General features: G+C 46.1%; 1 pseudogene; it reads left to right on the top strand.

Annotated features, from left to right (window-relative positions):
• LOC119387816 (calcitonin gene-related peptide type 1 receptor-like) overlaps positions 1-3,804 on the top strand; it is a 38,968-nt pseudogene extending 35,164 nt beyond the window's left edge.
• The last annotated feature ends 8,653 nt before the right edge of the window (positions 3,805-12,457 follow it).

The raw sequence follows: 12,457 nt of genomic DNA, 5'->3' as shown, positions 1-12,457 counted from the left end.
ATAGGAGCACGTTATATATACGCTAACTCTTCTGTTTGAACATCCTTTGCTTTTTTTGTTTTTTTGCGCAGGGATTCTTTGTGGCGGTCATATTCTGCTACTTCAACGGAGAGGTGAGGCGCTTTTCCTGCCGCTCCCTGAACACTTTTTTTTTCTTAATTTTACTTTACATTCCTAAGCTAAATGTACTTCATCTAGAGGGAGTTTGATGTTATTTATTTCATATGTCGTCGAGAACGCATTAATGAACTATTGTGTTCTCTCTAAAATCACGTTTATTCGCTATACATTCAGGTATGACGAAATCGAAAAGTGAAGTATGAAAGGTGAAATAAAGCTAAAATTCTTGAAGTACGTATTACACAAGCATCGATTCCCTAATAACGTGACACTAAATGTTGTATATATATATATATATTATATATATATATATATATATATATATATATATATATATATATATATATATATATATATATATATATATATATATATATATATATATATATATATAGAGAGAGAGAGAGAGAGAGAGAGAGAGAGAGGGAGGGAGGGAGGGAGAGAGAGAGAGCTTCATAGATTTCATGTTTCAAACCGGGCTTCCCATGTATTGGCGTTGATTTGTTCGGTCTGTATAGTTTATTTTTTTTTTCAGCTTTTGTTCAAATCGCACCAAACAAGCAGCACAGTAGCTGTGCATTCTTTGTAAAACATATTATATATATCTGTATATATATATATATATATATATATATATATATATATATATATATATATATATATATATATATATATATATATATATATATATCTGTATATATATATATATATACACGAACACATACATACGTAGGCATACGCCCGTCAATTTATGCTACATCCATCTCGAAGGCATTTTTCCCCGGGATCAGTAAATTTTCTTGTGTAATCTGCTGCTCAGAGAAGAATGGCCGCAAATTCTAAACAACACAAACGTCGTACAAGCTGTGCAACTTCTTGCTTTACACCCCACCGGCATTTTTAAAAGAGTCGACCGCATATACTGTCCTAAATGAATGTGGGAAGGCGTGCACTGTGCAATCAGTTAAAGCGTTTTCGCGTCCTCTACAGGTTCAGGGCCAAATCACGCGGTCCATCGAGCTCGTCAAGCTGGAGTCGTCGCTGGCGAGGGCAGGCGACCGAAGACGCTCTACGCGAACCCAGGTCCTAGCTTGCTGACGACGCGAGCAACCCCCAACGCTTACACTCCGACCCGTGGCTCGTCGGCCGCCGGTGCAGTCGAAGCAGCTTCATGCGTTCGGCCCCAGTCACTGTCTTGCTGCACCACAACGTAAGTGTCGTAATCCAACCTACATTTTCCTGCGATAGCAACTACATGGACATTCTCGGCGGGTTTTTGCCATCGCTGTCGTCGTCATGTTTCGTATAAAGTCCAAATCGACAATATCGCCCCGCGTATCAATGTGCTACGCGCTAGCGAAAGCGCGCGAGCGCTGGGCACGAACGTGGCTGAAGCATAGAAGAAACGAGCCGGCCTTCTCCGTCGCACGAAGGGCGCATTCGATAAGGTCGCCCCGCGTGTAAGGCCTGCGACCGGTGGCTCCTCAAGCAGAGAGGAAACGCCCCACCCGTCTGGGGCGTTTCCTCTCGACGCCCAAAAGGCTCCCTTTCATGCTTCTTCCACCAACGTTGGTGGAAGAAGCATGAAAGGGAGCGTTTTGGTCGTCGCTCGAGCAACAAATGCGAGCTTTGATCGTAAGGCCGCGGTCGCGAGAGCTGGCGCGCGCGCTATCTCGACAGCCATCAGTAGACGGCTCATATACGTGCTGTGCATTCACCGCTTCGCGTTGCGACGAAGACAGCTCGAAAATCGATTCGCTCCATGGAGCAGCCGTATTCCCTTAAAGCAACGTTTTGTACAGTTACGTGAGATCGGATCCAAAAGAGTCAACTGCTAGCCTTACTTCGTATAACACTCCAATTTATTGCTATCGCAATACTTGGTTTGCCCTTGGGGCGAAACTGTGATTTTTTCTTAAAGGACCCGTGACGCCAGATTTTCGAAATCGAGATGTTTGTCTTTTTCAATCCTCCCGCAGACAAGTTATTATTATTATTATTATTATTATTATTATTATTATTATTATTATTATTATTATTATTATTATTATTATTATTTATTATTATTTTTTTTGCACACTTATTAAACATAGCGACAAGAAACATTTTCTAATTAGAGAAACAACGATGTCACTGACTATTCGTTTATTCATTGTATTTGCAGAGAGGCTCTTTATTTTTTTCACGTGTCGACGCATACTTATGTTTGCCTAGCCGTTAGTACAGTGAGAAAGAGAGGGAAAGGCAAAGGAAAGGCATATAGGTTGACCTGGTTGCACTCGCTTTAGTACAGTGAGGTATCCAATCACCACTGGCGCCATCTTGACTGGTCCTAACATTTCTCCGAAGCTGATCAATGAGCCATGGGTTAGGACAGGCATATTGCACAACTATAATGTCTGCCGTCGGCTACAATCGAGGCCTATATACGTACCTATATATGTGCGTGTTTGCGCGCACAGATGTTCGGTTTAAAAAAAAAAGTGACAACCTAACTATAACGTATAGGTGACCGTGCGAAATCCCATATTTTAGTCACGCCTTACCACTGAGTAATGGTAAGGAGTCACTAAAATATGGGATTTCGCGTGGTCACATATACGTTATAGTTAAGTTTGACTTGCGGTAAGCCTGAGGTATAATACGAAAAAAATAAATAAAGCTTGAAGCCCGCGCGTTGTTGCTGATATATTTGCTTGCAGTGTGATGCCCTACACCCTAGCGCGTTTAAGTTTGCTTAGAATTAAGCTTTTGTGTACAGTTCAGAGCTACTTGAAACCTGTTTTTTTTTAAGCGTAGATGTGGTTTTCTTTAGCTAGCACAGTTGCCTGGCAATTTCGCATGCTTGATCTCTGTGGCTAAAGTGATGGGAAGTCGCTGCATGAGAAACATCCTTGTGGAGCCAATGTTTCGCCAAAGGGACTTGTCATCGGCAGGGCCGCAACCTTAGCGGTGTTTTTATGTAGATCTAGATCACCCATACACCCCTCCCCCATCCAGTGGTGCATGCTACGCTGGTATTTTAGGTTCATCAACGTAGCTCTGCGGTGTATAACCTTTCGTCTTTCTTCCTGTCCCGTTTGCAGGTGCGGTGCCTGTCGCGGCGTTCGCGCGGCCGCTATCTACTTCGGCGGGGATAGTGTAATAACAAAGACACCGGAGCCCTGCAATGACCCACAAGTCCTTCTCCACACGTGTCTCGTCGGTCGACATGTCACTCAGTCCGAACGTGTTCATCATGAAGAAGCCACGTGTTTTGAACGCAGTCAACCATCGTGGAAATCAAGATCTGTAAATGAATTTCCAGGTACCTGCGAGGAGCAGCAGTGATCATCCTCGTAACCCCCTCACCCTGCATCCACCTGTCAGTGTCACAGCTATATCAGACCTTCGTCCGAAGCAATGTGAACTGCATGGCATAGCGCCAGCCGGATGTGTTCGAAACCGTACTGTGAAATGTTCTACATAACGAGAACTACGTATAACGATCACGTGCAGCGCCTGATACATGAACCCTCCACATGTGTGACAGCTGTGAAAGAGACGTGGACGAATCACACCTCTAGGCATTGCCGTCGACACCCCAAAACGACTGTTCCTCTTTCCTTATGCAAGCACGTGTAAACGTTACACTAAAGTATTTGTGACATCGCCGCGTTGACGTCTCAAACCGTGCATTCGCCTGATTTGGTGTTTCCATGTCGGTCGAGCTTGTGAATGGTCTACTGTTAGGAACTTGATGCTGGTAAAGCACAGTGAACACACTAACGAAGCTAGGTGACAGCAGTACGTCGTACCAACAAGGCCGAGTTTACCCGCCACTGTATAAACGTTGCATTGCATTATACTGCAGTTGAGACTTGAGCGATTAAACACCCTAATGTTTCATCACAGCGGCACAACAAATCAGAGCCCGACACAGCAAAGTGCGATGTTGAGCTAATTATTTCATTGCTTTAAGATTAGGTTCTGGCGTAAAAGAGAGAAAAAAAATTGCCACGATTAAGATACACCCTGAGTTGCGCATTTGTCTTCCAAACGCCGCTAGCATTCATGCATTGAGGAGAAGCTGACGCTCGGGCCAATTTTTGTATTTTTGGACGCCGCCGCTGTAGCGAACTGAATTAACACTAGTCATCGATAATCAATGTTTATCGCCGGTCTTCGACACGCCGGACATGTTAATTGCCGACACGATAGGCATGTCACCTGCACAAACGGAGTGCTACTTCACCGCATAGCTGTGGTTGCTAGCCGGACCTATGCGCAACTCTGCTACCTAAAGGTAGCATATACAGTAACTTTACCTCAAACGAAATGGGAGCGCCGCTGTGCGCTCGTTTACATTTCGCTGGTCGCTTGGCGGCGGTGGCGATAGGCTTCTTCGGCCTCGACGGCGTGAATGGCAGGATCTTATTTATCAGCGACAGTACTCAGCTATTGTTTCAGCGGCGCGAACTGCTGGGGATCTTGGCGGTGGCGAGGATAGCAAACACTACGGCGCCATCTCGTAGTCTCGTGTGGCAATCAGCTTTCCTCTTCACAATTTCGCCATACTCTCCGCGCTCCGCGTTCACCTTTCGCTGTGCTCGTTCGCTCGGTTACGACGAGGGACGACGCTCAACGCAGGAACGGGTGAGAGCCGCGCTCTAAAAAAATTCCCTTTTAGAGCCAAGCTGTCTACGGCCATGATCCAGGATTTCGCGGCATCCGCTTGGAAAACCCCCTAAGGCTTTCTAGCGAACAGTGGAAGAACCAATGTGTATTGAAGCTTTCGGTACATATCGGTACTTCTCTTAAGAATTACTCAAATCTGAACGACGATTCTGAAATATAGAGGTTATGTTCCGCGGTCATGTTTCAACACGTGGTGACTGCAGGGGGGCCTCACCAAAAAAAATGCTTGAGACCAGTCCCGTAACTGTAGCTCACCCGCGCAAACCGTTATTAATCGCAATAGGCGAGTAAGCAATGCAAGTACTACATTTACAAAAGTCACAAACATGTTATTCCTTGTGAAGCAGCGGGCCGCTAGCGAAACATCCGTGGGCCGCATGCGGCCTGCGGTCCGCGTGTTTGACACCCCTGAATTAGAGTGAAAAAATAAAATAAAAACATTGTTACCGGTGCTGAAGTTTGAACCCAGGCCCCTACGTTCCAAAGGCAGGTGTCTTAAGCACTGGGCTGCATATCCACGTTTGTAAAATGTGAACATATCTAACTATTCAATGCCTTGTATTTTCTACTACCGTGGTAAGTACTCTCGCAGAGTAACGAGCCTACGAGGAAAGGCGAAGGTACGATCAATGTGAATGTCAACGGCGCCAGTGGGCGCGTGAGGGGCACAGTACACAATTGATGTAACGATAAAGAAAAATTCTAGGGTCTCGATATTTTCATACAATACCGCTTATATTGCCTCTAGAAAGATGTCTTCTCAGCAAAGCACTCCTGTTTATAAGTGGAGCCAATTTTAAGGAAATGGGCTTAAGTTTGGTATTTGCCAAGAAGAACACGGATACACACACGTGTGTGTGTCTCCGTGTTCTTCTTGTGTCCCGTTACCTTGTGCTACCATAGTTATTCAAAAAACGTCCGGTTGAGACGCTCGGCCAATGCGTTCGTCTGGGGATGATAAGCTGTGGTAAGTAGGGGAGCGCGAATATTCGAGTTTCGAATTCGAATCGAATAATGCCTAATCGAATAATTCTATTCGACGTTGTAATAGCTGTATTCGAAGATTTGAATAATTCGACAGAACAAAGATCTAAACTGCGACAATTTCCAATGGTGCTACTTGGTTAGGGTGGGGTGGCTAAAACTAACGCTAACGTCGTTACAGTAGGCCTTTTTGTTAACACTTTTACGGATATACTGGTTCAAAAGCGAGCGCATGTTTATTTTGAAGGAGATTATGCCATTTCAGCACGTAAAAAAAAAAAAAAGCAGACCTGCGCGGAAAGAGCAGCACAGTCACAGCGAAAGCTGGAAGAGCGGCATTTCTGGAGTCCGTTGTAAACTCTCCTGTGGCTACTAATACAAGTACACAAGCAAGGTACCCACTACGCCATAAATGATAATTTTTGTGAAGTTGGGAAGCACCTACCACAACATTATTCGTCAATCTGCGAAGAAGCGAGGTACCATCTGTAAGGTATTATGTGCACTTTGTTGATGCGGCGGTTGATGACGATGAAGAATTATGGCTGAGCTCCTTGTAAAGGGTTGGAAGCTTTAAACAACCCACTAGTTAAGCAAATCGCATTGTGTGACTCCCGGTCGTTATTTAACTCTCCCACTACGCTTTATAACATACATACACGTGAGAAAGAGAGACATCGAATTAACTTTATTGAGACTCTGAGGAAGTGGATCATGGGAGCCTCATGGGCTTCCTTGGTAACCCATAGAAGTGCACGAGCGAGGAAACTACTACGCTATAAATCATCATAATCTTTGTAAAGTAGGGAAGCAGCCACTATGCAATTTTTCGTCATTCTGCGGAGAGCCGTGGTACCCGCTAAACACCTGTAAGGCATTATGTGCACTTTGTTGATGCTGTGGCTGATGACGATGAGGAATTATGGCAGATGCCTTTGTAATGGGTTGGACGCTTTCAACAACCCACTCCTTGCGCAATTCACATTCTGTGTCGCCTGGTTACAGAATTCGCGTTGTGTGACGCCTGGTTGCTATTTTACCCTTCTACCACACTAAATTACATATGTTAATGCGGTTCCTTCCCGACATAAAGCCTGTATAGGGTCTTCTTGCAAAGTAATTTCAAGCACCGGCATGGCTCTGAGGTAGAATACTGGGCTCCCACGCAGCGGGCGCAGCTTCAAACCTCGTTCTATCGCGTGTATTTTTTATTATTTCGATTTTTTTTCGCGCGATAGCAGCTACGGACACCGGCGGCGGCGGCGGCGGACAACTATGGCGCCAAAAACGGCCCTTGTTGTGATCTCATAAAAGCTTTCGCTGTAAAAAAGAGATGAGAAGACTGTCAAGCCCTTCATAACTTCGCTTCCGAAAAGAAGGCCCGGACTTCTTGCGTAGTTCGGTCGCGTATGTCGCATGCGCCGTAAAACGTCCCGACTTTGGCCGGCGAAACCCTCGATGATTGGCTTCACATGTCAAAATTTGACCACGCTGTGCAGTCACCACAGCTGTGCCGCGCCACTCGTTCAGAAACTTCTATTTGTGCTTAGCGCTGTTTTCGTTCTTCGTCTACCATGCAGCACCAACCAGCCCAATCAAGCACTTTGTTAAACTTCTATCCCTTGGGCGCGTGTTTTCAACCGCAGGAAACACCGTAACATCACGGCGAGAAACCGAAGCCAGGTCACGTGGAGCAGCTTGTGTTCCTGCATGACAATTTGTAGTCTTACGGCAGCAGTCACTCACCGCGTTATGTGCTCGAGGACATGAGCAGACTTCGTTTCTTTCCTTCTCTCAACTTTCAATAAAATATTTTTCATTCGATATTCGATATTTTTTTACAGTATTCAGCAATAGAGCACTGCACGGGCCCGGGCCGATCCGAAAGCCCGGGCCGGGCCGTCCTAAACGTTTTCCGGCGGGCCCGGGCTGGGCTCGGGCTTGAAAGTGCAGGCCCGGGCAGGGCCCGGGCTTGAAGCCACGGGCCTAGGCGGGGCCCGGGCTTGAGGCTGCGGGCCGGGCCAAACTCGGCGCCACTCATAAGGCTTAGGTCGTTCCTTCGAACACGCGCGAACGTTGTGCATTGCATGGTCTAAGGCATTCTCTGCCATGCTGAAGTGACACGTGCAAAGAGCTGGCTCTTAGTAGAGCTTAGAAGGGGGAAACCCTTCATCTGGAATAGCATCAAGTGCGGTGTGTACCAGCTTGATTATATAATTATGTTGTACATGGCGATTACGTTTCCATGACGACGTTAGAATATGAACGATTTACATTTCATCTGCATTTGGTGGCTGTTCACCATATATAAAGTTAAAGTTTTATATCCTGCTGCAACAAATTATTCATCAGGAGGCTCTTTTAAAAAATGTGTGAACAATGCTTCCAACGAGAACGTAGAAAAGGGCATTAAAGAAAATGTCCCGGGTTTGCTTCTATCCGCTTCTTCGTGTTAGTTGTATACTTCTTTTAAATAAGTTTTGTGGCTATGTTTTATTTTCAGTATACTGTTATTGTAATGACTTTCCATGTGTCATATAGGCAACAGTGCATTTATATGCCTTGGTATTACGTGCCAAAACCACGATATGATTACGAGGCACGCCGTAATGGGGACCGGATTAATTTAGAACTCCTGGAGTTCATTAACGTGCACCTAAAGATAAGTAGACGGGTGTTCTTGCATTTCGCATGCATCAAAATGCAGCCGCCATGGCTGCGGGAATCGCAACCACGTCCTAGGACTTAACAGCGAAACACCTTAACCGCTGAGCTACCACAGCGGGCAGAGCAAAATTTCGATGCATGTACACACCGAATTTTCCGTCCGATCGCCCGCTACATGCGCAAGGCATCATTAATAATCATCATCAACTAATATCCTCTAGCGGGCCCGGGCCGGGCCTGGTCATGAACACGGGCGCCCTGGATAAGTTTAGTAATAAACACCCGGGCTCGGGCCAGGCTCGGGCTGGGTTCGGTTGTGTACGCCCGGGCTCGGGCCGGGGCCGGGCTTGGAACCACGGGCCCGGGCTGGGCTCGGGCTTCATAAAGTGGGCCCGGGCCGGGCCCTGGCCGAAAGATCAGGCCCGTGCAGTGCTCTATTCGGCACTATTCGATTAAATTCTATTCGAGAAGAAATTTCACTATTCGCGCACCCCTTGTAGAAACCGAAGAATCAGTCATCAAAACAACGGCAGTGCTTTTTTTTCTCTGCTATTTGCCCTTATATGCATTGTGTGTGCGCGCTACCTTTGTCAAGGTGATTATTCGGCTTCGCCCATCGTCATTTGTGTTCATTCTCGGGTAACTTAACCCCTCTTGCTGGGACCGCTTCTTTTGCGTTATACTGACGACAGCAGTCGTAGCATTCAGGAAATCAACTCGCAGGCGCTGATTAACCCAATTTCCCGTTCGCTCTTTTGGGTTCTTGTACCGTCCCCACACAAATTAGTGTCCCAACCAATACCCACAAACGCTAAGCAAACGCCACAGGGGAAGACGAACAGAAAATGAGATAGGCGTCGGCCTCACAGTGGACACTTGGCAAACAAGGGTAAGCATTATCAGCTCCCGAAATGGCGCTTCGACAAGGAGTCCGTGACAGGCAGCAATCAGCGGACATCTCTTCCTTGCATTCTGTTACCGCCTCTGCGCTGACGTCACAAGTACTTTAGGACAAGCGTATGTGTGCCGGTGCGCAATTATACACGTCGCAGTTCTAGTACTGCTCGCGTGTCAACGCCGGCCACCCAGACATTTACCTGGCCACTGCCCAGATTACGAGGTTAACTTGCCGTCTTCTCTTCGCAACTGCGAATCCACGTTTCCGCCCCTCTTTATGCGGTAGTCTTACTTCGCGTTGCTCGCCCTATAGAGTACATCCTTTAGGAGAAGTCACAATTCGAGTCACTTGTAGAATAGCCTGTCTCATGCAAGTAGACAAATTTTCATGCCATGGTAGTTCAACAATATCCGATGAGTATCATATGAACGAAAGAAGGGGAATACAGCAAGGGCTCGTTTCTTTGTTAGACACAACCAAAGAAAACCAACCCAGTGATACCAACAATCACTGTGTGTTGGCTTCATTGGGTTGAATGAATATAATCGGTCACTTTCGAATTTTGGGTCTTTCTTCTTTTTTTTTGTTCATTGTGTAACAAAGGTGCACCCTTGCTAAAGCCAATAGCTGTTCATGGGCATTTCAAAAAATACTAGCAGTTGTTCCGTGCACAAATACAAGCGATGAGCGAAGCTCCTTATAAATGGGACGCAAACGGCTATGCGCCTGATCTCGCTGCTGGTTTTCATGAAGGCGGTAGAGTGGGGAGCGGGTGGGGAGAGCAACTGGTGCGCTCAGTGGCGGGAACGACTGAGCGAGCGAGTGTGCGGCGCGTGCAGCGTAGGGAGAGGGAGACGGGTGGGAGAGGAGTGCGAGCGGTGATGCGTCGGGGACCTTCGACGGCAGCGACGGAACGCCGCGCGTGGCGTTCGGCACGCGCAGCGTTTCATTGTGTTTTAGCGCCGGCGCCGGATGGGAAGACCGCCTGCTACTACCTTCGACAAAGCGCCCGTAGTGGGCTGGAATGATGGTCGTCATTTCACAATCCACGACAAAGGTGGTGAAAGTGAAAACGACCATTATAACCAGTTGTGCAGACAGCTTATTTCTTTTAACCTCAAATTTCTGGTCAAGGCCTAAACCGCTCAAGGCGTAGACCGCCCAAGGCCTAAACATTTCCTCTTAAATCACCGGCCACTGCAACCCAAAGCAATGCTTAAAAAGAAGGGAGCTTCGACGGCGCGGAGAAGTGCGGGCCTAAGGAGCTTCGCTCCAAAAAAATGCATCAAGGAATGAAAGAGTTGTTCGCAGATATCGCAGTTTTAACACCTCCCATGTCGTGGACGAGGTGGCACGTCCGCACGTTTCTATAGTCGGTGACAGCCTAAGAATAAATATAAGCTCCGCCCACGAGGCCGCATTGCTCATATTTTGCATGCCTCCGCGCTACAAAGAAAGTAGTTCCTAAACAATGTCAATGATTTTCACGCATATAAACCTTATTTTGAAATACTGCACCGATATGAAATAAAGAAAGCAAAGCTAGATAAAATAAATTGCGAAGGCACAGAGTTCAGCGTCAGCTGCAGCATAACAATATATGTGTTGTTTAAATCGCACCTCCCGCAGCGTTCATCTCGGGGTCTATACGAGGAAGTAATGTACATCTCGAAGGCGATGTTTGTGAGCAGTATCTATTATGGTATTAAAACAAAGAATGCCAGATTTCGCATAAAACTTAAGATAAAGGAATCGTTATTTTATGGTTTCACAGAACAAAACAAGGACATTCATCACAGTCATTATGCTCGCTTGTAATTTTTTGCGAAACTCTCGCCGCCAGTTTTCTTCACTGTCTGCTGTAACTATGGCAACGAAATAAAAGCGTGTTGCACACATGGCGTTTAACTGTGGGGGCAATTGCATGCGCGGCCGTTACGTTCACGCCAAAGAGGTGTACACGGCTAAATTGGCATTGACTAAAAGATTTACGTGGGATTGTTTCTTGCTTCGACAACTTGCACTGGCACTGCCATTACCCCTTAAACCCTTGAACGTTCAAGTTTTTCGTTAATTTATTTATTACATACCTGCGTCGCCCCAGTGGGCATTACAGCAGGGGGGCCCACTTTTGCAAGAAGAGGGGCCCCTACCTTCTATATACGTGTATGTCTGTGCGAAAGTACATATATCTATACGTAGATTGTGAAGAGGCTGTCGTCGGTTGCCGTAAGACAAATAGGAAAAGGATACACGCTTCTCAAAAGACAGTTTATTTGTCAACGTTTGGATCGGAGATCGATCTTTATCACTGGAAAATTTACGAGGCTTTGATGCGCTTTGATAGCATCATCCTCCGTGCAGGTAGGGCGACAAAAATAATAATAATAAATGTAGAAATGCAAACATCCGTAGCCAAAAGACCACAAATATACACTCGGACATAGAAAAAGCACGTGCATCCTCGAAAAAAACTAAGGAAAACATATACATGTCTATATAGATAATCTCGGTGGGCACAATCAGTAAGTAGATTCATTTCGTGTATTGTCAAGCCCAAGGAGGTTTTTAAACCTCCTTGGTCAAGCCCCACCTCTCCGGCTCCCCCCTCCTCATTTGCTCGTGAAGCATAGTGAGGGGGTGAGGCTTCACAAGAAGGTATAAGAGCTTAAAAAAGGGGTATATGCACTATAAGCTTCACGAGTTTAATATATATCACTGCGTAATACACGCACACAATACACGCGAAATCCTAAAAAAACGCACGTTTGAGAAAACCGAGAATTCCAAATATGATATCGTGAAGTATGATACAACGCCATTAAAAACAAAAGCTTTTTTTTTTTTCACTCAATAATTGTTCTAGCGGCATCACTTCGGATACGATCACGATCCATGAAATGGACGTGTCACAGCCAGTGCATCATTTCACGGTTTGTAGACAACGATTACCTCGCACGGCGTTTCTCATTGCAAGGCGTTCCTGCATCGAGCGCGATACTTACGCGACGGGCATTTCAACCTAGCACATCATTCTGGGCTGGCGGAACTAAATTCCGTTGAGACGACGCAACTGCGCCAATAGGCACACGTCACATAATCACAAACGCA

This window comes from Rhipicephalus sanguineus, chromosome 3 (genome assembly GCF_013339695.2).
Source record: "Rhipicephalus sanguineus isolate Rsan-2018 chromosome 3, BIME_Rsan_1.4, whole genome shotgun sequence".
Lineage (NCBI taxonomy): Eukaryota > Metazoa > Arthropoda > Arachnida > Ixodida > Ixodidae > Rhipicephalus > Rhipicephalus sanguineus.
This window is presented reverse-complemented; position numbering and strand designations above follow the sequence as displayed.